Source organism: Anser anser (genome assembly GCF_964211835.1).
Source record: "Anser anser genome assembly, chromosome: 9".
Classification (NCBI taxonomy): domain Eukaryota; kingdom Metazoa; phylum Chordata; class Aves; order Anseriformes; family Anatidae; genus Anser; species Anser anser.
This window is the reverse complement of record NC_139729.1, coordinates 22,210,211-22,236,540: the sequence shown is the minus strand read 5'-3', so window position 1 is coordinate 22,236,540 and position 26,330 is coordinate 22,210,211. Positions and strand designations below refer to the sequence as shown.

At 41.3% G+C, this 26,330-nt stretch overlaps 1 protein-coding gene across 1 annotated transcript in view; it reads left to right on the top strand.

Annotated features, from left to right (window-relative positions):
• The window catches only part of LOC310904396 (uncharacterized protein), a 126,335-nt gene that overhangs the window by 25,459 nt on the left and 74,546 nt on the right, over window positions 1-26,330 (top strand). Inside the window, exon 4 of the mRNA XM_083849069.1 lies at window positions 7,009-7,098. The gene's annotated coding sequence lies outside the window, so the exon portion shown is untranslated. The remainder of the gene's footprint in view (window positions 1-7,008; window positions 7,099-26,330) is intronic.

Below are 26,330 nucleotides of genomic sequence, written 5' to 3'. Positions count from 1 at the left end.
CTTTCCAAGCCCTTTATAAAAAAAAAAAAAAAAAAAAAAAAGGCACACCGATTCTTCTCTGGTGTTTTTTTTAAATTTCTGCCACTTTAGACCTTCAGGATTATTTCCACCAAGTAGGTTGGTTCTGGTTTGGCACTGATTAACACTGTGCTGATTTTAATTGGTCTGCTTAGATTCCCAAAGGTAGTAAGAGACATAACTTCCCAAGAAAACTTAGTTTTTTTCTTGCTCATTGATTTCATAAGATGAAAATTTACCCACTGAAGATTTGGTGAAGGTTAGAAATTGCAGAAACATTGTTATTAATCAGTAATTGATTTATTTCAGTGCTCTGTATGTTGGTGAGGGTCATCAGTTCACTTTTGGGGAAGTGCAGCTTATCTCCAGCTGCAATTCATAAGCATTGCTTCAACTCTTAGCATCAGCGGGTTGTTTAACCTTGAGGCTACTTACTGTATCAGTGGTGATGCCTAATGTGCAAGTGCACTCTTTGTAATGCAGGGATTGTGCCTTAAATGTCCTACCTTACAGACTACATTAGGTTTTCTAGAAGGCGAGTCATTATTTTCCGTGTCTCTCCTGGGATGTATAGAAAGCCTGCTGAACTCTTTAAAGAGCTGGCATTTAGCTTGCTTACCACTCTCTTGCTTTTATCAGATACCAATAAAAATAAATAATGTAACATGCTATAAAGAAATGTTTTGACATTATGTAAAAATCATTGTTGTTCCACTTGCTTTGAGATGTTCTTTGAATGTCAAAAATGGTCCTTTGACATCTTTTGGATGTGTTACTTATTTCCACATCCAAAACCATTTTCTGGTAATGGCCAGACCAGAAACAGTCCGGAATCACAGCTGCCAAAATGTGGGAACAGGGATACTCAGAAGCAAAAGTGAGTTTCTTCTCTTTTTCCCTTTCCCGCACCTCCTAAAAGAAATATTCACCAAGTTCTCATAGAAATTCACAGCTCAGACTCAGACAGTGACCAGGTTTTACCATTTCACAGTTCACATTGCACCAGCTAATGATGAAGAACCACAGCAGTTTTACCTGTTTTTAAGGGACTTCATATTAGAGCTAAAAAGCAAGAAGCAGCTACTGTTACAATGGCTGGAAATTTTCTGATGGCCTTTGTCTTAAAACAAAGGTGGTTGAAACTGAAACATGTAGAAATTGGTTGAATCTTTGAAAAAAAATTTCAACCTGATAAAAAGGTAGATTTATGGTCCTTGAAGTTTTTAGCTAGGAACTAGATGGGAGGGAATCTCTAGTTTCCTTGTTCCATTGATGCCTGCTGGGGGAAATTGTTGCAGTGGTGGGGAAAGGGACTGAACTCTTAGAAGTAGCTTTTCCGCAATTCTGCTCTTTAAAATTCAGTTCATATTCTGCCTTTACTTTGACACCTAACAAATTTTACACACGATTTATTCTAAATGTGAAATTTTCTGCGTGGGGGGTAATTTTTGCACAACTTCCAATTTTTAACTTTCTGCACTAATTAACAAAGTGACTTCATTATCTTCCCATAAACTTTTTACTTGTAAGCATTTCTCAGGGTAATTAAACTGTTTAAGTAATTCAGCTGATAGCGTACATAGTTTTGTTTACAATGTAATTAGGACCTCTACAAGAAGAGCATGAGTGAGTAACCATTTAATCCTAGTGAAGAATCTTTTGAGTTTTAGGCTTGCGTTTTTTTTCATGCTTTTAATTCCGCCGCACCTATTTCTGCAAGAACGAATGTAAATGAATACGTAGTTTATTTGAAATTATTTCATGGGGAGGATCACATTTTGGAGAGCAGAATTAACTTATTCACCCAGGTTGTACATGTAATAATTTTTTTTCTACACCAGACAACATCACTTTGTCTTTCAGCAGGTACTTGGGATTCCAGGTTTCCTCTTCCAGCTTAGACATTGATTCACTGTCTGGCCTTAACTAATCTATTATCACGCTTTCAAATTTATGTGCCTGTAGCTATGTTCAGATACTTGAATAAGTGACTTAAATGACTTGCTTTTCAACAGTCCTCATGTAATTGTGTAACTATGGAGTATGGCACCAGTTCTGCAAAAGCTGGGGATGCCTAATTTTACACTGATTAGTGCTGTTCACTTAAATATTTGCATAACTCCTAGTCAGAAGGGGACTGGGTACTTGATTTGAAGTAATAAATTATGAATATTCTGTCATTCTCTAAGCATATTAGTTTATTTAAGTGTAAAATATTTCTACTGCTACTGTATCTATGATGCTACAAAGATTGTTTTTTCTGTATTAGCCAAGTCACCGGTAATTACAATGTCTGCTGAATGTGCGCAAGTAGAGAAAAGTTGTTTAGATAATGAAATGATAGCATAGCAGCAATTGGTAAGAAAAAGTAATCAACGATGTATGAATGTTATTTAATTAAAATGTATAAATATTTAGGTAAAAACTACTTATTGAATAACTTCTTGGAAAAAAAGACACCTGTGCTAAGTATCCGACTCTGCAGCTCCCTTTCTCTTGCTCTAACAAAAGGTGTTTTGAGAGACGTTTGGAAAATGATCCTGCAGATTAAGAAAAAAACACAATGGACATTTCTTGCATTTTCGTAAAAGTTGGGGGACGGGGACATGGGTAGTGAATATGTATGCCTTTATATCTGTACAGATGATCTTGCAAGTGATCATTTTTATCCTCAATGTAAGCAAGTACCAACGGTGCTGGTGTAGACAGACAGGATATGATTTTGAAACAGTTATTTCTGAGGTGGAAATGCTGACCATCCCTGCGTGAACAAATTCCATCCATTCCATCCATCATGTACCTATTAGAGTTTATGCAGCTTTGACTAAAATTACATGTATGCCCTGCTGCAGTTTACATCCCCTTTGCTCCTTTGGTTCATTTTCAGGAATAGCTCTTTTTTTTTCCAGGCTTAAGTAAAGAATTAATTTATACTTTGAAATGATCAGAGTCCTTCCCTTAAAAAATACTTGATTTAATGCTGTGTTTTCTGAAGTAAGAAAAATGTGGTTCCCTGCATATTTGAAATAGTGACCCTTTCTTTTAAATTGCTTATGATGGTTAATCAGCAAATCAAGACATCCTTCAACTCTAATTAAAGCTCAGTTGAAACGCAGAAGGGTAATGGACGTAGGATAGGCAATCATCTGAAAATTGAAAAAGTACTACATTACAGAAAATGTTTATGGCACATTTGCATTTTTCAGAAGGTAGATACAGTTGCTTCTGCTGCATCAGTTATCAGGAGTTTTAATAATTAGCTGCAGTATAATTAACCATTAAATCAAGGAAGTTGTAGCCTTGTTTCCTTGATAAGAGGTTTCAACATTTCTGTATTAATGGTATGAAACAGCTATATCTTTGTTTTAAATTACTCTGGTAGAGCTTATTTACATTTCCAAGCATGAGTAGATTGTACAGCTCTCAATTTTACATTTTTGCTGTTTTGTATGATCTCCATATGAGTTTTTGCCAAAAAATGGAATCCTCTCAGGTTTGGCTCAGAATCTTGTTAGTTTTTTGTGCATTGGCCCAGGCTGACCCAGCTGGTTGGAGGCCATCTGGCTTCATGTGAGTTGTGCCTTTCACAGCAGCTAAGTGTCAGGCCTGCTCTCTACCTTCTGATAAGTTGTCTTAAATGTGCATTTTGGCAGTTCTAGATGGTTCTAAATCATGGAGTTGTTGCTGCTTCAGCCCTTGGATTATCAGATGTGTATCTTTATTTTTTCCTATTCTTTGTGTGATTATAGTAGCAAACGCGGAAAGTATATGTGGCTGGATTTGTTGCTAGTTTAGTTTCAGTAACTTACATTTTTTGTGAATTTGGCACATCATGCAGGAAGATAAAGTAGTGATGAGGGGGGTGTTCTTTTTCCACACATATATGCTTAAATTTATTATGTATATAATTATATCCTATATGTGTATGGTTTTTGATTTTGTTGTTTGTTTTTTTAGCAAAGACAAATTTATTCAATAGATTTTTGTGGAAGGAGGTGTGTTCTTGGTCTCTGTATGTACTATATATGAAACAGATATTACAGTCCCTTTAAAAATAATTTAAAATTTCTTTCCATAAACATTTTTCTTTTGGAGTGGTATTTGTAATATATTGTTTCTGCTTGGAAATGGCTTCCACCTCCCATCCCACAATTCCCTTGGGAAATTTTTGACAAAATCCATTTGTTTTGTGAAGAAAAAAAATCTAGGAGATTGAGAGAATATGCTGAACGCTAGGATGTCTGGACTAGTGCGCAAGAGGCTCATATGAGAATGCCAGGAGGTTAGTCTAGTTTCAGGTTAAGTTTCTGACCCTGTTGGGTGATTTGAAAAATGCCATTTCTGGTTCCTCTTTCCGTTAAATTGAGAGGATATTATGGACGTTTTTAGCATTAGTTATCTGCAGGCTATTATAGTATTATTTCCTAGCTATTTGTAACAGCTTTCAGGGTTATGCAAGCTATGACAGCAGTGGATGGACAGCCATCGCAGCTGGTGAAAGAGCCTGTTGCTCAGAAAAGAGGTTGTGTGCTGAGTCCTTTCAGGGAATTAAAATGAAAGGAAGATGCAAGAAAAATTTTAGAGGCATTTTGATTTCTAAGGATCTTGCCCAGTCTTTTCTAAACAAAATTAGGCCTGTTCTCTGTGTGGTGCTGGACATTTTGGGTTTTGTGTTGGTGTTTTCTTGTTTTTGTTTTTAGCCCTTTTTAATTCTTAAACAAATCTGCTGTTCTGAAGTTCCCTGTCTACAGTAGGTGTATATTACAGTGAATGGAGGGGATATCTTTAAAAAAAGACGTGTGACTACACATAAACCAAGAATTGTCTAGTAGTTCGTCTTGCTGAATATGATTCCAAAGAAGATTTGTATATCTTATATAAGTAATGGGCAAATAATGTTAAAACAAAACAAACAAAAAAAGCACACACAAGAGATTCTAGAGAAATGAAACTTCTGTATTTTTCTCAGTTCTTAAAAGCCAGATAATTAATGAGAAAAACACTTATTGACTAACTAAAAATACTAATTGGTTTAAATGCATTCTTGAAATTATTTGAGTTATTTTACCCAGTTTAAAACCTTAATTTCTTTATCCATCCAAATGCAAGGATGATCTGACAGTTATTAATAACTTGAAACTTATGTTTCAAGACTTGAAACTTATGTTTCAAGTCAATGGGCATAACTAATGTTTGATGCATATAAATGTAATTCTGGGTTATTTCCTTTTGTTGAAGTTAGTTCACCAGGAATTTGGCTGGAATTCAGGACTGATGTTTTTAATTTTTCTTATGTTGCAGATAATTTGTATTTAGTAGATGGAAGGGCTCTGAAGAATGTAGTACTGGAATGACAGAGAATCTAGGAGCTCTTGTAATCTGTGAGAAGTAAGGAGAAATTGTATTACAGTAATTGACTTCAATAAGATTGAGACTTTCTTTAACAATTCCATGGGGCTTTAGATATTTTTGCAGTCTATTTTAAGACACGTGCACACTGGTGGAAGTAGTGCTTCTAATCAAAATGGGCTATATTTTATTCAGACCTTGGAGACCAAGTAGGTAGAGCTAATTGGCTTATAACTGACCTGCTTAAAGGATGTCAAAATTGGCTGTTGGCTGTTCCTGTATAATATTAGTTTGATTGACTAAGAGTCTGCAGCAAGATGTGAAATATTGTGAACCCAATTCATTAAAATTGTCCCCATTTTAGATCATTACATATTTTCAGAACAAATGGAACATACTTACAGTATAAAAAAAATGTAGATATGTAAATCGTTAACCCTTCACAACCTTCTTCTCCCTCCATTCCACTCTACAGAATTTTTTTTTTAAAAAAAAAGGAAGAAAAAAACTCCACTTAATCATATGAAATTAAGGGAGGAGCAGTGGGACATATTTTTTTTTCTCATGGCACCATGGAAAATAAGTGGTTTTTGGTTTTGTTTGTTTTCAAATCTTTAAAAAGGAGTATCAAGGGTTTGACTTCCATTATTTCCAAGTTGTCTGGTTGCCTGTCATAGAAGGACTCAATACAAGAGCAATATGTATGTGGATCTATAATGACATCAAAATTTCACCTCTCTCCTGTTTATTGCATTGAGAGAGTTTGTTTATTTGGATAATAGTTTTATTTCACCCTTCATAAATTATTAACTTGCCACGAGTAAGATGGCATTAAAACACTTCTGTTGGCCACCTCCAACCGTGTTATGCATAATGCTTATAATTTACTATGAGCCATTCTGCATGTTTTTGAACTGTACATCTCATCCAAGTCTATGAAGTTGCTCATTACTATATATTTTTTTTCATTCTTTTTGGATAATTCTAGAAAACTCTACAGGGTCCAAACCTCACTGAAATCCTCATTACCTCTAACAGCAAATGATGCATTGAGCATCTTTAAGCTGAAAAACTTTCTCACTTTTTCTATCTTTACAGTTTAAAGAGCTCTTTCAGGTTGTGCATTTGAGCACAGAAGGCACAACATAATGAGTACCAGTCTTCTGAAAAAGGCAGCATGCTGGGGAGGATTTGCCTTTTGTGTCCTTGTGGTGATGATTTTCTTTTTTAATTTGTTACACTGCAATTCCAAATGTAGCAGGTTTCAGAGACATTGCTAGATGCTTATGGTCGTGTGTGTTCATTAGCAAACACTTTGACAGTTGGCAAAGTGAGAATACCATTCTTTCCTTGTTGCACGCTTCTTCCGTGTCAGTTATCCCCCCACACACTAAGTGAAGGCTGCAGTCATTCTGCATTCATGCTCTTTCCTTTCAAAGCTCTGTTGGGATGCGGGTGGCTGAGGTAGAAGTCTGGCATTTCTGACAGGAGTATTGTAAGCATCATGGGGGAAAACAATAATATGATTAAAATAATGACCTCTCTTGGTAGTCCAAATTTAATGTGTGGTAATGACTGAACACTTGTTGCTTGTGCTCCATATTCTGCACTGAATGGTTTTCATATTGTTCTTTCCTGCAGCAATCAAAGCCACGGCAGGCATTATCAAGCAGTGGGTTCCTTAAGCCCAAGAGATCAATCCTTCTTTATTGGCAAGCCTTCATAGCCAAGGTGAGGCCTTACTTTTCCTTGCCTTTGATTGGAGATGTACTATTTCTATGTAGTTCCATGTTGAACATTGCAGCTAGGCTCTGGGATACAAGGGAAGAATTGAGACTTTGGTAGATGCTGGCTGGCATGCATTTCAAACTGCCCATTCTAGCACCCAAATTAATTGCAATATGACAGTGTTGTAATTAAGAAAGAGCAAGGTATGATTCAGACCATCTGCTATATGGAGCTCCTGGACTTTCTTGTATATAAATAAAAATACTGTAACGGGTAGAAGTAGCTGTGATGAGGGCCATGGCTGTAGCACCCCTTCGGATGTTGTGGTTTCTTACGAGCACGTAAGTGTATGTGATACACAAAGGAAACTTGTGAATTGTTTCCGTCATTGTGCAAGAATAATGGATTATGAGACAAGTCCTCAGTTCTATTTAATGCGTTGTGTAGAGAAAAATGGACCACCTGATCTACCTGCTTTTCATCCAACCTTTCCAGTGCTTTCTTTTACTAGTGATTTTTTTTTTTCATCCCAACGTATGGAATGCTCTTTTCCCCACCTTAAGAGTGACAACACTGGACAGATGACAGGAGACTGTCCGAATCACCAGTGACTGGCCTCCTGTCTTTCTGTTGTCCATTCAAAATATTACTGCAAAACCTGCTTCTCTATGTCAAATTCACACTCTTTTACACGAGAATCAAAAATCAAGTAAATTTCACCTGTTTGCATCTTGTGTTCCCTTGAACCTTTCTAACTGATTTCTAGACCCTGATACTAATCATTATTTCCTCGTATTTCTCCACATCATCTATCTACCATTTTCTTTCAAATTCCACCTAAAACTCACTTATTTTTTCCTTTTCTCCAGCACTCTGCACATCCTGCCTTAACTGGACTGTCTTCTGTCTTCTTTTTTTTTTTTTTTCCCCATTTGTCTTTTGTATTTATGGATTGGAATATGTCCTTTGCTGTACATTAAATCCTTTGGTACTCTTTAGCCAGCCTTGACTGTGTGAATTTCATGAGGGTTGTCTAGTGGTTGGTGTCATAAGTTATCTTAGGCTGATTTTTCAACTGTCTGCTGTTGGACTAGTTTATCACTTTCCTGATGTGGCACACATAAGGGTGTCCTGAAGGCTGCTACTTACAGCAACAATCTCATTCCCCAAAGTCTATAGTTCATCTGGATGCGGGGCTGCAGCTGCATTCCTCTTAGGTATGCAGCTATATTACAGAGTGGTACATACATCGAGGGGGGGAAAAAACAGAGAGGGCTAGTATCTCCTGACCATCTCCATAGTGCTCAGAGAAACATCCAGCAGCAGAATATTAGAAATATATTTTAGAGCTTCAAGTAGTCTAGCCAATCTGCAAACTGAGGAAGTTATGAACAGGGATGGTTGTGGTCCTGACAAGTTTCTGGGCTGGTGCTTTCAGTGTGGACTGCAAATGGAGCTTTTGTACTGAGTGAACAAACGTGCGTCCTGCTGAGTGAATGTTTCTGCACAGGAAGAGCTGAGGTTCTCTTGCAGTGTTGGAAATCGTTCATACTTATAAATATGGAGGAAGATCAGAACAGAAATTTGAAAATTTATTAATCATCAGGTAATCAAACCTAAATTGGAAAGTTCTGAAACTATAGGCAGGCATAGCAAGAATTTAATTACACATCTTCTCACGGTGTAGAATAAAATCCCCATGGGATAATTGCACTTTTTCATAATCTGCATGTGTTCTTAATTTCATTTAAATGGACAGCACATCAAAGTAAGCTCTTTCTGGTGCTTTCCTTGAGTCCTTGATGTACCTTGTAAAATCCTACCACACAGCTGTGGCACAAATCATTCCCAACATGCTTTATTACATTTTGTGCACGTCTTGAAGGTAAGTGGGGAGACTTCCATGGGATAATGAACTGCAATATCTCCAGCCAGCTCATTGTTAGAATGACATCTGTTTTTAGTCATTAATAATAACAGATGATGTAAGGCCCTGTATAGCTTTCTTCTGACTGTTTCCAGGCTTATTTATCAGAAACACTGTGCACGGCTCCCAGATTTATAGCGGAGCTATAATCAGATAATTTGCAACAAAAAGTGTGCTGTCATGCATGTTTTCCATCTATGTCCTGTAAAGCTATCTTGTGAGACTGTAGTTAGAGTAGCTATAATATTTTTCAAAGCCTTGTCTATGTTCAGTTGTGCTATGTAACACTGTAGTGGGTTACCAGGTTACAATCCTATTAAACAGTTTTTATCAGAAGGAGCTGATACCATATCTAACATAAACATTGGTGCAGTTTGCATGATTGTCATGGAGTTACTGAGCTAGTCTGAGCTGGTCTCCGTGGATTTTTGAGGGAACAATCGATAGACTGAGACTTCTGGATGCTGGGTCAATCCAGTTTTGTCTGAAATAACTTCTCATAGATAGCTTATTGCATGGACTGGTTGTGGTTCACTAGGGACTCCTAATTGTCACTGGTGTTTTGCAGGGTTAGCATTTTAGCGCAAAGTGTGGACAGTGTTCCTGGAAAGTGCTGTGGTGTGGGAAACCAGGGTGTGTGTCTCTCCCTGCTGTTGACATGCACTGCAAACTCACTCAGCTCACTTCACCTCACTGCGCATCAGCCTCACCACCTGCTGAATACAGGTGGTAGGTAGCATGCCACCTCCCAACGACACCCTGCATGACCTCTTCCATATAACAGTTGGTCCAATGGTCACTAAGGGTCTGGTGGTTTAGACAGTTAGTAATGACTTTCTTGAATCTGTTTCATTTTTATCTCTTCAGAAGACTGTTTTCATTGTTCCTCAGACTGCATGGTATGCTGCAGTTCCCTTTCTGGGCATTTCCTTATCTCTTCTTATCTCATTGCAGTGGTATCTGGAAGGCAGTCTTGTCTGGCACTCAATACCTTGTCTAATGACCTGAGCAATCAACGGAAGAAATAATTAGGCACTTAAAGTGATTCTTGGAATTTTCTAAATATGAAATATTGGTCAGAGGCTGGTTTTGTAACTTCTGTGTTTGTACAGTAAATGTTTGGGTTCTTCTGTGCCCATTCTGTCTCTCCTGTCAGTCTTTTGCATACATGTGAAAAGCAGTAGTGTGCATTTTCACTAGCTGGATTTAGATTAATGTGATGTGAGAACTCTCAAATCCCTCCTCCAGTGTTGGTTGTGGCTTGGCAAGATCAGGCTTTGACAGTCTTAGGTACAATAATTTTTTCCGGAGAAGCTGGTATAGCACAGAGCAGCCTCTTCTCCAGGCACATCGGAGGCAAAATCCCTCTGAGGTGTGGGAGATATGTTATATTTTCACTGTATTTGCACATCTCAGTGGCAGCAAGCATTATTTCAGGGATCTGTTCCATTAGCTTCAGGGTCAGATCAAAGCTAACATGTTAAACTACTATGATCAAGCACGTATAATCACAATGTTCAGCTTTCCTAACAAAATTCATAAGGTGCCTTTTCTTTCCATTAACCACTTATTGAGAATTTTTCTTGTTTTATAATTACTGTGTTGAATATACCAATAGATATATTATATTCTATTACAGGTGTTATCTCTGCTTCCCTTTGCTTCACCTTTAAATATCTGTACTTAGGTTTGGAAAGAGCCTTTCGTTCTTAAACTTACTTCAAAAATGGCATTTTGCTGTACTTCATGGAATAGTTAGACCAATTAATTTATTCAAGATAATGGTGCTCTGAACTTGTATCTATTTTTGGAACATTAATGATATTCTGCAATGCTTCCTGTGGAAAATCAGAGACAGATACAAGCATTAGTATGTGTTAATTAAATCTAAATTAACACTATATTGTTGGTCAGAGCTCTGCAGTGTATACAGGGGCGTTTATATTGGTTAATCTTTTGTTATATTATTTAGCTTAGTTGCAATTCTTTATTACTGAAATGTAATATATTATTTTTTTGTAAGTAGTATATAGAATTTAATTCAGTCAGGTCAAAATTTACTTCTGTCCATGTTGTCCAAGATCAAACTCTGCTTTACACAGAGCAGAAAACATGGTTAATTGTTTTTTCTGTATTTTGGGGGAAGATTTTTTCCTTAAAAAAGTCAAACCTCTAAAAATCTAACTTGTTATTCAAAGTCAAGTATTTTGTGTTTTCTACAGTTTCTACCTGATCGGATTTCTATCATTATATTCCTATATTTTTATATATATATGATATATTCCTTGTTTGATATTTGTCTGTTTGCAAAAAGAGAATATCACTAAACTGTTAGTTCATTGCTGCTGAATATTCCTACTTTGAAAGTCTGGTTTATACTTAGAAGAAGAGACCTATGTTAATTTACTCAGAAGATGAGACCTATGTCAATTTACTCATGGTGTGGTCCTAAAGCTAATTTGCTAGATCTTGCTGATTGGTTCAAGCAGAATGTCTTGTGCAGACTTTGCATAAGCAGGTTCGAAAAGCATCTGTCGATGCAAAAGTAATCAGATATTCCTCACGTCAGACTTAACAAAGCAGAATAGGGTAAAATGTACAAAGTGCAGCTACTGATTGCCATCCCCTGCCTTCCAAATAATGAATAACTTACAGCTATTGCATGTTCCTTCTACAGTTCAGTATACAGGCAGAAAAAGAAAATATCTACCTTTCATCATTAGCTTAATCAAGCCCGTGTATCAGTAACCTGCCGTGAGACTGATTGCTGAAGAGCAGGAAGAGTTGATGTCTATGTAACATGTGATTTTGAACCTTAAACTTCTTGAATTTTATTTAATTTTAACTAAAGTTTTTCAAAAGTAGGTATTTTCTTCTTGTGAGGAGTGTTAGGATTTCAAAAAACTGTTTGGGAACAAAATTTGAACATGCTTAAATACTAAAATTCCCCTGTTCCTTTTTCTTCTTTGTGTGTGGGTGGGTTGTTTTGTTTTGTTTTTTTCCCAACATGAAATAGGAGTCCTTGTCCCTTGGAGAAAAAGGGGGTCCTTAAAATCCAGCAAGCTTGACTGAAGCAAAGGGCTGCCAACATTCAGGGCTTGCTTTTGGCCACCCAGCGCTCAGGCTGCGATTCAGGACTGCTCTTTTATTGTAACAAAGTTCTCTGGGCTTGCAAGCTCTTTGTGATGGAGCTGAGAGCCAAAATCCAACATCTGGGTAAAATTAGGGCTTCCAGATTTCAGGCTATGATGGAAGAGTGTCAGCCAGGGAACCCAGTCTTAGAGTCCCAGAGACAGATACTGAAAGCAGGAGGATGTGGGACCCTCTGTTTTCAGAGCTGCAGATTAAGTGCTCTAATTAGCTGGGTGGATTTGGCTGTTCTTGCATGATTATTGATGTGATTGGAAGCAAATGGGATGGAAGCAGGAAAGAAAAACTGTCACGGGTCAGTTTGAAAATATGAATGACAATAAAGGATTAGATATTTGCATGGAAGTTATATAGACACTTGTTTGGAGGCAAAGAAGTTGGAATACAAGAATGAATTTAGGTGCCCATAAAAATGTTTCATTATCTAAAGAATTTCAGAGTCTTGGTTTCTCTGAATTTTACCCTGAAGTGTTTTATTTTGAGGTGAAGATAATAATGCTGCATAGTTGTTTTGGAATTCCTACCTTTCTGTGTCTTCTATAGTCTTGTGTCATCTTTTTACCCACCTTCCTTGAGATGCCCTGTGACCTCTTTTCTTCCTCTGTCTATCCTCCAGATCTTGTTTTGTTTTGTTTTCCTTTCTGGAGTTTTTAAAGCCCTCAGGTTAAAAAGAGTGAAGAAGGCAGATCTGAAATGCTCAAGAGAGTTCACATCATGTAAAAGCAGGAGTGAAGGTCAAATGGGGAAAAAAAATATGAAAAAGCACAATGCATGGGACCAAAAGGTTGAAAGAATACTTGAAAAGCTTCAAAAACAAATTCTTCCCTTTGAGAAATATTCTATCAAAATGTTCTTTCAGCTGCTTTTATCTCTTGGGTCTTCAGTGAATTATGTTTTAAGATTGAAATACTCCCTTGAGCATATGTAAACTCACAAATGAATTGGAAACTAAGTAGAGATGCAGAATTCTACTTTGTACCCTGGATTTCCCCCCCACACCCCCCCCCAACTGTGCTCGATATACTGGATTTTTCTAGTTCAGAGTTATACGTAGTTCTGGAATAATGGATAATGGCTTTTATTTTCCATGATAGAATTGATTCTTTGCACATCTTGATGCTTTTAAGTTTTTCTCAGTATCAAGTCACAACAATTTACTTCACGTTTTGTAATGCCTATAGCATAAAATGCAAGAGTGCATCAAGATGATGACAGTTTAACTGATAAAATAGCCAAGGCACTTTGGGAGAGATGCTGCCAGAGATGACAAGGATGAACTCTAAGTTTATGAATTAAAGTTATAGGAATATAAAATATATTAACTAGACATTGATGTATTTACTGTGAGAGAGTCTAGACTGGCCCAAATTCTGTGCTGTTTTATTTCTTTCTTATGATCCCACTTGGCCAGATTCTGACCTAGATCAGATAAATATCAAACCAGAGTAAGTAGGTAGAAATGAAGCAGTTTATAACCATGAGAGATAAGACTCAAAGATGTTGATGTCACTGGAGGTGCATCTGATACAGCTCAGTTTGGACTAAACAAAGCATTAAATACTTCCGTACTTCTGTTCTATGGAGTGCTCCAGTTGTGAGCTTGAGCATCCTCAGGTATGTTTCGATGCAGAATTTTATCTGGAAAAAAAAAAAAAAGCCTTCTAAGGATTCTGTAGTAAGTTATCTAACAAAAATAGCTTAAAATAGTCAGTATTTCATATGCCTTGCTTAAACATGCTACTGCATTTGGTGAGATTTGAACAAAGACTGCATTTATATAGCTAATCGTGCTTTATAGCAGTATTAAAATATTGAAAAAGGACTGCAGCTGATGGGTAGGCTGATAGAGACTGAAGATGTCAGAAGACAAGTGGACACTGTCTTTAAGTTGAAGGAGTAGGGATGCTCTACATGCACTGGAAGTGTTTAGTCTGAGAACTGTATCCATGAGTTTCAGAATTTGCCACATACTTTCAGTATTTTTATTTTCACAGAAGTGAATCACAAGTATTTTCATCATTGCTGTGTTTCTAGCTAATTTAAGTCTTGCACATATAGAAGTTTAGAATGAAAAAATTATTGTCTGGTGTCCAAATAATGTCTGGAGCAGCCTTGCATTCAGAGCTGGGTTGCAAATAAGTCCAGGCAAGATATCATTCTTCGAAACAAACAAACAAAAGTAGAGTTCTAAGACCACAAGAAAACATCTCGTTTTCTTCTTTACTTAATGAGACAGTAAAATAAAAAAGAAGTGGTAAAATGTTGTGACTGAAGAAACGACAAGGAGCTGAAGGAATGATTCACAGATTCACAGATTTTTCTAGGTTGGAAGAGACCTCAAGATCATCGAGTCCAACCTCCGACCTAACACTAAGTACTCCACTAAACCATATCCCCAAGCTCTACATCTAAACGTCTTTTAAAGACCTCCAGGGATAGTGACTCCACCACCTCCCTGGGCAGCCCGTTCCAATGCTTAATAACCCTTTCGGTAAAGAAGTACTTCCTAACATCCAACCTAAAACTCCCCTGTCGCAACTTTAGCCCATTCCCCCTCGTCCTGTCACCAGGCACGTGGGAGAATAGACCAACCCCCACCTCTCTACAGCCTCCTTTCAGGTAACTGTAGAGAGCGATGAGGTCGCCCCTGAGCCTCCTCTTCTCCAGGCTGAACAAGCCCAGCTCCCTCAGCCGCTCCTCGTAAGACTTGTTTTCCAGACCCCTCACCAGCTTGGTCGCCCTTCTCTGGACTCGCTCGAGCACGTCCATGTCCTTCCTGTAGCGAGGGGCCCAAAACTGAACACAGTACTCGAGGTGCGGCCTCACCAGAGCCGAGTACAGGGGCACAATCACTTCCCTCGACCTGCTGGCCACACTGCTTCTTATACAGGCCAGGATGCCGTTGGCCTTCTTGGCCACCTGGGCACACTGCTGGCTCATATTCAGCCGACTATCCACCAATACTCCCAGGTCCTTCTCGGCCAGGCAGCTTTCCAGCCACTCATCTCCCAGCCTGTAGCTCTGCTTGGGGTTGTTGCAGCCCAGGTGCAGGACCCGGCACTTGGCCTTGTTGAACTTCATGCAGTTGACCTCAGCCCATCGCTCCAGCCTATGCAGATCCTCCTGCAGAGCCTTCCTGCCCTCGAGCAGATCGACACACGCACTTAGCTTGGTGTCATCTGCAAACTTACTGAGGGTGCACTGGACGCCCTCATCCAGATCATCAATAAAGATATTAAAGAGGACCGGCCCCAGTACCGAGCCCTGGGGGACTCCACTAGTGACCGGCCTCCAGCCAGATTTGACTCCATTCACCACAACTCTCTGGGCCCGGCCATCCAGCCAGTTTCTAACCCAGCGAAGCGTACGCCAGTCCAAGCCCCGAGCAGCCAGTTTCTTGAGGAGAATGTTGTGGGGAACGGTGTCAAAAGCCTTACTGAGGTCAAGGTAGACCACGTCCACAGCCTTTCCCTCATCCACCAAGCGCGTCACTTGGTCATAGAAGGAGATCAGGTTCGTCAAGCAGGACCTGCCTTTCATAAACCCATGCTGACTGGGCCTGATCGCCTGCTTGCCCTGCAAGTGCCGCGTGATGACCCTCAAGATAATCTGCTCCATGAGCTTCCCCGGCACTGAGGTCAAACTGACAGGCCTATAGTTCCCCGGGTCTGCCCTGCGGCCCTTCTTATAGATAGGCGTCACATTGGCTAGCCGCCAGTCAACCGGGACCTCCCCCGATAGCCAGGACTGCCGATAAATGATGGAAAGCGGCTCGGCCAGCTCCTCCGCCAGTTCTCTCAGTACCCTCGGGTGGATCCCATCCGGCCCCATCGACTTGCGCACATCCAAGCTCCGTAGCAGGTCGCCAACCATTTCCTCATGGATAGCGAAGGCCACATCCAGCTCCCCATCCCCTTCCACCAGCTCAGGGCACTGGGTGTCCGGAGAACAACCGGTATTGCCGCTAAAGACTGAGGCAAAGGCGGCATTAAGCACCTCAGCCTTTTCCTCATCCTTAGTAACTAGGTTTCCCCTCGCATCCAGTAAAGGATGGAGATTCTCCCTAGTCCTCCGTTTCGCGTTGATGTATTTGTAAAAGGATTTTTTGTTGTCTTTAACGGCAGTAGCCAGGTTGAGCTCCAGATGAGCTTTGGCCTTTCTAATTTTCTCCCTGCACAGCCTCGCTACATCCTTGTAGTCCTCCTCAGTGGCCCGCCCTTTTTTCCAAAGATTATAAACCCTCTTTTTTCTGCTAAGCTCCAGCCGCAACTCTCTGTTGAGCCAGGCCGGTCTTCTTCCACGCCGGCTCATCTTTGGGCACGTGGGGACGGACCGCTCCTGTGCCATCACGATTTCCTTCTTGAGGAGCGCCCAGCCTTCCTGGACTCCTCTGCCCTTCAGAACCGCCTCCCAAGGGACTCGGCCAACCAGCGTCCTGAGCAGCTCAAAGTCAGCCCTCCGGAAGTCCAAGACAGCAGTTTTACTGGTCCCCTTCCTGGCCTCGCCAAGAATAGAGAACTCTACCATTTCGTGGTCACTCTGCCCCAGACAGCTTCCGACCACCACATCTCCCACCAGTCCTTCTCTGTTTGTGAAGAGAAGGTCTAGCGGGGCACCACCCCTGGTAGGTTCACTGACCAGCTGCGTCAGGAAGCTATCTCCCACGCTCTCCAGAAACCTCCTAGACTGCTTTCTCTGTGCCGTGTTGTGTTTCCAGGATATGTCCGGGAAGTTGAAGTCCCCCACGAGGACAAGCGCCGACGATTTTGCAACTTCTGTCAGTTGCCTATAAAACTCCTCATCCGTCTCCTCATCCTGGTTCGGCGGTCTATAACAGACCCCCACCAGGATGCTAGCCTTGCCGGCCTTCCCGCGGATCCTAACCCACAGGGATTCAACCTTATCATTCCCAGCCTGGAGTTCTACAACATCGAAAGATTCTCTAATGTAGAGAGCCACGCCACCTCCCCTTCTGTGCTGCCTGTCCCTCCTGAAGAGCCGATAGCCAGGCATTGCAGCACTCCAGTCGTGGGAGCGGTCCCACCACGTCTCCGTGATGGCAACCAAGTCGTAGCCTGCCTGCTGCACAATGGCTTCCAGCTCCTCCTGTTTGTTACCCATGCTGCGTGCATTAGTGTAGATGCACTTCAGCTGGGCCATCGCCTTCTTCCCCGGCCTAGCCATTGTTTCCCCCGGCACAGCTCCGACAAGCCTTGTTTGAGCCCCGTCCCCCTTCTTACCTAGTTTAAAGCTCTCTCTATGAGCCCCGCCAGCTCCTGGCCTAGGATCCGTTTTCCCCTTGGAGATAGAGACCCATCTGGGGCCATCAGGCCGGGTGCCGAGTAAAGCTCCCCATGGTGAAAAAACCCAAAATTTCTATGCTGGCACCAGCCTCTGAGCCACCTATTAACCACATGAGCTTTCCATGTCCTCTCCGTGCCTCTCCCTTCCCCCGTAGGGATGGACGAGAACACCACCTGCACTCCCGCTCCCTCCACCAATCGTCCCAGCCCCCTATAGTCCTGTTTGATGGCCCTGAGGCTTCTCTTTTCAACATCATCGCTGCCAGCCTGGACTATCAAAAGCGGGTAATAGTCAGAGGGGCGAACCAGGTTTGGAAGCTTCCTGGTAACGTCTCTGACCCTGGCCCCAGGGAGGCAGCAGACTTCCCTATGTGTGGGGTCAGGCCGACAAATAGGGCCCTCCGTTCCCCTGAGGAGGGAGTCGCCCACAACAATCACCCTTCTTTCTTTCTTGGTGGAGGCAGTCCTGAGGCGTGGAGTCAACTTCCTCACCTCAGGCATCCTCCCGGGTAGGCTTCCTACCTCATCCTCACCCACCGGTCCCTCCAGCTCCAGGGCCTCAAACCTATTGTTCAAGGGCACCTGGGAAGGCGGCGCCGGAAGGGGAGGGCATCTCCTGCGAGGTCGAGCAGGGACCTGCCTCCATTCCTCCTCAACTCGCAGGTCCCCTCCCTCTGCCCGATGGCAACAGGGCAGGGGGTCCACCCCCCTTTGGGGCGTCTCACCCTGGTCCCTCTCCCTCCGGTCCTGCAGGGAGTCGCTCCACCAGTCTATCTCCCGCTCGCACTCCCTGATATCCCTCAGCCTCTGCACCTCCTCCTTGAGCTCTGCCACCATGCGGACCAGGTCGTCCACCTGCTCGCACCTCACGCAAGCAGTCTCTCTGCCCCCCGCCGATGGCAGCAAGAGGCTCAGACACTCCCCGCATCCGGAGACCTGAACTGCCGCATGTTTGGACGGGCAGTCGGTCTGGGTGTGCACTGACTTCCTAGAGAAAGCACCGTGCCTGGTGGAGACCATCGCAGCCCAGCTGACGGGAGAGTGTCGTTAGAGGAGTTGTCCCTATGGGCGGGTGTGAGCGCTCCGCCCTGCCTGCCCGCCCTGCCCGCGCTCACTGCCTCGCTAACTGCCGCGTCACTCCCCCGCGTCGCTCCCTGTTTGCCGGCCCTGTTCGCCGCGCTCCTGGTCGCTCGCGCTCCCTAAGGGCTGCCTTTGAACGGCCGGGGGGAGGAGCTGACGCTGACGCTGCTGGCCCCGCCTACGCCTCGTCAGCCTCCCTCACGAGGGCTGCCGGTGCCTGGCGGCTCCCTCACGTAGGCTCGATGCCCGAAAAATAGCCCTGCCTGTCCCGATCCCGCGCTCCGCTGCAGCACGCGTCTGCCCCGGAGCCGGTCGCCTCGGCAAATGATGCTCATTCTTTTTAGCTGTTGGATAAATGATGGTTGCTAGACACAGCCTCAGTTAATGGGTTGGAAGCACTGGATTCCTCAGCATGTAGGAAATAAGAAATGACGAGTATTTATTGGGTCAAATGCTTGATTTGCATTTAAACGAGTGAAAGAAACCTCTCTTGTTTGACTTCTCAAGTTATTGAAGCCTAGGCTCTTTATTTATCAAAGTTTCTAAAGCTCTCAATATTTCTTTCATCAGTCTGAACAGGCTGTGTGGGTTGGTGACGGTTGTGGGGCTTGCCTTTCTACTTCAGTGCAGGAAGATCTGCAGCCGCCTGTACCCTGTGCTGCTGCAGGGTGCCTGGGCAGGTTGGATACCACAGACCCCTGTGAGACTGCATCTCACACCATCAGCAGTCCTAGCATTACCATCAAGGAGCTTTGCGTGCAAGTGGAAATTCTGGGTGAATAACAGAACAGGATAGGACAGATTTTTTTTCCTTTTTTTTTTTTTTTCCTCTGAAGTAGTTCACATTACCTTTCTGATTTTGAATTCTTTCTACCAAGTTTTTCAGAATTTCTTCAACAAAAGAATTTAAGCATATGTTGTTATTATATTTACAAAAGTAGACCTTACTGCACAAGGCACTTGGCGGAGATGGTCAGGTAAATTTCCCTGGTGTGTAAGTGAAACGTTCAAGCCAGTAGATGTCTTTTGCTGTAGTGAGGGAGTCATCGTCTCATTCCTTTAAGCATACCAGCCCTGGAGCTGACATGCAGTTAGTTCTGGCAGTGAAGATCAGCTCTGTAGATTAAACAAGGAATCCCTGAAAGTCATGTACTGAGCAAGCTCTCGCAGTGCTACCTTACAGTGTGAAGTCTGCAGCCACATTGTTCAGGAAGGTGGTAGAATCAAAACACTTTTCTGCAATATTACATCGATTCTCCACGCTACATCCTGATGAACTTCAATCAGTTTTTTCCCTCAAGTGATCACTGATTAATCTAAAAATCTGTGAAATTAAGTTGTTTGAACTAGGAATTAAATATTTCCAGCAATTAAAAGCAAAGAAACAAACCAAAACAGCCACCAGCATTAGAAAGTGATTAAACATGACAACAACCGAGATGTTGAAATTAGTTGTCTTCGTTCCAAAGGATTCGTAACTACTATGATGTTTTTGAAGCTATTAAATGATAGTTAAACTGTGTTATTATTTGTAAAGCAGCTACTTTTGTATCCCGGGCCCACTGAGTGAATGTCTTGCACAGCAGGAGGTTGGAAGATAGTGAGCATAATCATTGTCATTTTACTGTACAAGAGGCAATTTTAGAAAATGATTCCTTAAATTATAAGATCCAAACAAAGACAAGGCTCTGCAGCTGGGAATTTTGTGTGGTTTTTTTGTTGTTTTGGGGTTTTTTTTGGTCATTAAAACTGTCTTTCTTTTCAATGTTGTCAACTTGGGGTGGTTTCACTATTACTAGTTTAAATATAGTAAAAGATATTTAAAATTTTGCATATTTAGTCATCTTTCTACTACTTCATATAAAGTCATGGTACACTAGTCTAGCTTTAAGAATTTTCTCTACAAAGGGTACTGTGCAAACAATGAGCCTGTTTCTCTCCCGAATTACCCTGGCTCGGCTCCAGTGTAATTGTGCTGCAATCAATAATATTACACTGCTGTAAATTTAAAATAATGTAGAAGAGAATCAGATGCAATGAATCTAACATTTTAGATGAGAGTTTGCAGATAGCTTATACACGTCTAGTAGTCTAGACATTTAGTCATTACCCCAGTTATGCAAATAAAATCTGTTTTACTTCCGCTATGTACCGGTTGGAAGGCTTTATGGTGCTACCCACCATAACCTCCTGATCTTAGTCAGTGTTTTGCAACATATGCTCTTCTTATAGAGTATATTCTTTTTCTGTGTGTTTTGCTCCAGTCTCATCTCCGTAGATTTTTTCCCTGTATGAATTTCATAAACTACTCACTGAGCTCCTAGTCATTCAGATTACTTTAAATATTTTGTCACCTTCCTTTGTACTGAATTTAACTTTCACCCTTACCAAGCTGTCACCTCCAGCTGGGTGCATTGCTTTTTCTATCTTACAAAAAACGCGTTTGTTCTGTAGTCCCAGTATGTCCCATTCTGTTGGTGTTTTTTCTCATTTTTATGTGATAGCGTTTTACACCCACATTGCACAGATGCAGGTAACTGATGCAAGGTGCAAGGCAGTAAGAATTAGTACAACCTACTGAAAGTCTCGTGGCAGAAGTTGGTGACATGGGGCTTCCGCCATGTCTTTTCAACTCACCGTGTGCCAGGCATTCATTCCAAACGCTGCTGGTATGGGAGAGATCTGACACATTCACAGAGGTAGCGTCTCTCACTGTCACCTAGCAAAAGGGAAATGAAATCCAAGAGTCGCATGAGGAACACAGACAAATAATTTAGCCTGCTAGTAATCTTCCAGATTTGCCCATTTTTCCATCCTGCCTTCCACTTGCTCATCAACATTCTCTTAAAGTGCTCGTTGCTGCTATCACCAGTAGGTGTGTGTGAAGCTGCCTGGTATCTTTAGATCACCCATTACATATGCTGTATCACTGCTGATTTATACACCCAGCAGGGGACAGATGTGAGAAAGGACTGCATGCGGGGCCGAAATGCAGAACTCTGCAGCTGTGTATGGGGAACAGTCTGACGGAGAAGCACAAAGGATCAAACAGCTACTAGATGTGCTAGAGGGGAAAGATTAATGACAACTTACTGTGACACTTATGACCAGACTGATTATGAAGACTGCATAAATCTATGGTATATTTCAAGAGTGTTACTGTACAGCCATCTGATATAGGGGTTGCCATGGCAAGTACAGATTTTCTATTAACCAGGAAGGTGAATAGTCTCATAAAACCCATGAAACCTGTTAGTGAATAAATTGCATATGAGAAGCACCTCTATTGACCCCTATGGAAATTTAATATTTTCAAACAATGCTGTAAAGTCTTTCCTTGGTTATTTTTAAAAAAACAGTCTGTGGTACTGTCAAATCAAAATGTTCACGTTCTGGTATTCCCCATGTCTTGGATGACAGCTTAGACAGATTGGAAATCATCACTGAGCTAAAAATACTAGTGTGGAGGCAGCAGGGTAAGAAAGTAAGTTAGTGAATACCACTAAATAGGACTCGCTCTTCAGCTTTGATACTCAGTAAGGTTAAGTTCCTCAGCATTCCTACCTGAAAATTAAATATATATCTATTCACACACACATGGACTATTTATTAAAGATTTCATAACTTGTGAGGAATGCTGAGGGAGGCCAGTATAAATAGGAAAAATTTGTTAATGCAACCTGAAGAAATTGAGCAAAGAAAAGGTCATCAAGCTCATTCACATTTAACTTCTCCATCCCTAGGTTGCATGTATGTAGAAAAGAGTTCCCCTTGCTTACGCATTGTAGCCCTACAGAAATAATGACAGGGTGGGGAGAGCATAAAGCTTTGGGGTGCCTTGCTTAGGCCCAGGCATGCAGTCACATACTAATTGATGCGATTTGCTGGTTGAAGCAGTATGGTGAGAACTTTGTGCTGTTGCCTTCTTCTGTATAGTTTAGCACTGCTTTGTTCCAGAGCAACTTTGGTTTGCAGCAGAACCACGTTGTTAACAGTTATGACTTTCTTGCTTCTCACAGTATAACTTGTTCAGTAATTAGCAGTCTTGGGGAAGCCCAGTGGAACACAGAAAATGCATTAGTATTTCACCAGGAAATGGTCTCAGTTGGTGGCAAGGACTTGTGCACAGCACATTAGCGAAGGGTCACGTCAGATACTGACCTAGTCTAGAGGGGAGCGTGTTGCCACTGTGGATGTTCTAGCTGATTTGAGAGTGTCTGGAAGTCAAGGAAGACAAAATCATCGGTTGCGTTCCCCTGTTGCTCTTTCCCATTCATGCCTGGAGGGTTTCTACTTTGACTTCTTTCCTTGCCTGTCTTAGACGCTGATGGCCCTTGTATCACATGCCACTCAGGGCATTGCAAGTGCAATTGCTCAGGCAGAATAATAACTACTTGGAGAGAACAAACACTGGGCAATAGTCACATGTAGCGTTCAGTGGGGTCTGACTGCCCAGCAGCACAAACCTGCAGAACAGGAGTTAAAGCTTTCTCTTATTTACAGCAGCTAATTTCTTATTCACTACATCAGGTATATTTCTCTTCAGTCATCTTCAGTTTTGCACATTCTTCCTGGTTATTTTAGCCACATATTAAACACTTGCTATAATAATTATCATTCTCATGTATTCAGTTCATACCATATCTCTTTTAATGGTGTAAGTTCATATTTCCCAGTCCACATATCTTCCTCCAAGCAATACTAAGGTGTTTCGTCTAGACCTCCGTTAGTCCTTTGAACTACAGCGGTTCAGCTTGTTAGCCTGCCGTCTCACTTCTTATCAGTCATATTCGCTTCTCATTACTCCAATTGCACAGCTACCATAATTAGATTTTATATTTTTAGGCATTCAGAACATTGCTTTAGTGTATGCTGTGCTATCAGAAGCGTTTTAGACAAGCTGTAAGACCAAACTAATTAAATCGTTCCATGGAGAATTTTTAAAGACGAGTTATTGCTACTGGTAAATTGGTAAATTCATACATACATAGATATTAAAACCAGAAAAGACTGTTAGGGCAGGTCAGCCAGACCTCCTGTGTACTGGAGGTCACAGGACATCACCCCATATTTGCTTGCAGTCTTTCGTGCCTTATATCTTTTAGGAGAAGATAAGCCAGGCCGGCTTTAAAAAGTCCCCCCTTCCCGTCTCCCCTCTCCTTCACATAAGCTTCCCTTTTCACTCCTGGAAGTTCTCCCAAAAGCTAAACAGAGATCTAGAGCTTCTAACTTCATTCATCAGTAGTAACATGTAATTCAAAAAGGTCTCAGAAACTGAAAATAGGGTCACACATATCCACAGATTGTGTTTTCTAATAATTATGGTCTTTGTTTAATATTTGTAAAAGTTTAATCTGAATTTGCACAGTTTAGGTTCTACTATCTTTCATTGTGGTGGTTTCTATTACTAGTAGTCACATGCTGGGGATTTTCTTACCAAAGGTACAATCTCTGCCTTTATTCACTTTCCATAACAGTTGCATTTTCTTCCTCCAAGCGAGCATCTGTTGTCTTGTTCCTCTTCTCAAAGGATAGAAATGTCTCAGTAAATGATGGGCTGAAGCCCATCTGGGTCTTTTCACTCTGTATAGCAGATACCTCTAGCTAGATTGCATCTAGTATGGTCCTTTGTGACAGTAAGGGAAATGGGTCTGGAAAAGACCTTCCGAGGTTGTGCATGCCTGTAAAATACAGAATTATTACTGCTGCTGTTCTGAAATGTGGCTCTGCAAGAGCATTTGCCTCGTACTTAACAGTATTGAGGTGTAGCTTATCCTATTGCACTGTCTCTGTTTGGAGTGGATGGTTTTGAGATGAGGACGATTTTATATACTGGAAGCTGTAAGTATTTGCTGAAATATTTTGTGTCTCCGTGTTGAATATAATCTGAGTTGTTGAAGTTCCTTTGCTCCTACAGTAATATGCACAGAATGCATTTCTTTTTAACTTACACTTTGTATTTATAACTAATAATTTGTAAACATTCCAGTTGAAACAAGAAAAACGACCTGGTATTGTGGTAGGATACTCATTTCCCTGGGAAGAAAAACAGCTTCTAGAATGAAGCTTACTTGGAAATGAGTTACAGCAGGTGTAAGCACTCTCCATCCTTCCATCTAAATTATTTAGTCTCTGCTAGCACTATAAATGGCTGCTTTGTGGAAATTAACAAAGTGTATTCTACCAATGTAAACATATTCCTCTGTCATTCATTCATTCACTTATTTTAGAGCTAGCAAAAAAAAACAAAAAACAATAATGAAAGGTATATTTTACAGGAAGAACTCAATTAGTGAAATCTCTAAAGGGAGCAAGTTGCTGTAAATATGGGACAAGTATATGATAATATATAAAAATAACTGTGGTGCAAATTTACATAAATAACCATTTTTCTTTCAGAATCCAAAACAGTACATTTATCTTCCCCTTCCTTTCTAATGGAGTGCTTGCTGTTGGATTTCCATAAATACCAAAGGTAGTTTGGATGGCACAAGCATTGTCTTTGGATTTTGAAATAGCTGAAACCTGCATCACCCGTAATATACCGCATTTTGGCAACTGCATTATCAAGAACACCTTTATAAGCAAGGTAGAGGATGCACATTCACTAAAGGTTCATTGGTTTGTGTATAGGGTTTATTTCTTCAATGGAACAGGAGCTCCAAACTCAAGGGCTTTGGGATATCACACCTTGATATATGTGTGTGTATATATATATATATATACACACATATCTACAAATTTATACTGAAATTGTAGTATTGTTTTCACGTGGCAAAGTACTCTGCCTCCTTGAGCACAGATTGGAAAGTTTCCACAAAATGTGTTTTTTGTAGTAGGTTTTTGTCTGCAGGAATCTTTCTAGAAACAGAGGTTTCTTTGTCAGCTGATACTCCTTGTGCAAAGGAAGCAAAATCTATCATTTGTGCCTCGTGCATCTCTGGGAAAACATAGAGGTAAACCGTAACTGAATCTGTAGATGCACCAAAGGAGTCTCTTTTGTGCACCATAAAGGGATTGATGTTGTGTTCACAGTAGAAACGCATAGATTGTTAGTGCATAAACAGCTGGGTCATACAGCCCTGCATGATAAGTGCTCCAAAGGGTTCCTATTGGCTGTGTGACGCGTTTGTTATTTTCATGGGGTAGCATTTAGAGAAACCTCAAGTCTATCTCGGTGTTGCTTAAAGCGATAAATAAATTGGTGCAGCTTTTTGCTGGCTGATTAATGGGCTGAAGTACCCCATCCATGCACCGTCCTCCCCAGAGCTGTTGACAGAGCAGATGGATGAGACGGCACCGTCTGTCAGCTTGGAGACTGTCCCACACAAGATGAAGACAGGTAAATGCCTTGCTCCTGCTGCAGATTGGATGTTTTCAAGAGTATTTACAAATGGCAGAACAGCACTTACTTGGCTCAATAGCTCAAACACAAAGTGCAGGCAATGAGAGAGGAGTAGGCTGGAGGAACTGAGGCAGTGTGCCTTGAAAAGGCAGAACAGACCCCTAGCCCTGTCAGCAATAGGGAACAGGCAGATGTCATTTGAAAACTGTCACAGCTGGCCTCTACCTACCAGTCAGATGGTGCAACACAGGGGACCAAATATGTTCAACTTTCTCTTAGAAATCTGTGATACACAAGCCTTCAGTATTAGTACCTTCCTCCGTCCTGCCCTCCCCCCCAAAAAAACATGTGTTGGGGAAGAATTTGCAGAACTCTGGCTGGTAAAACTGGTCTGCAGGTAGGAGAGAGGTTTGTTCAAAGCTAACCGTGA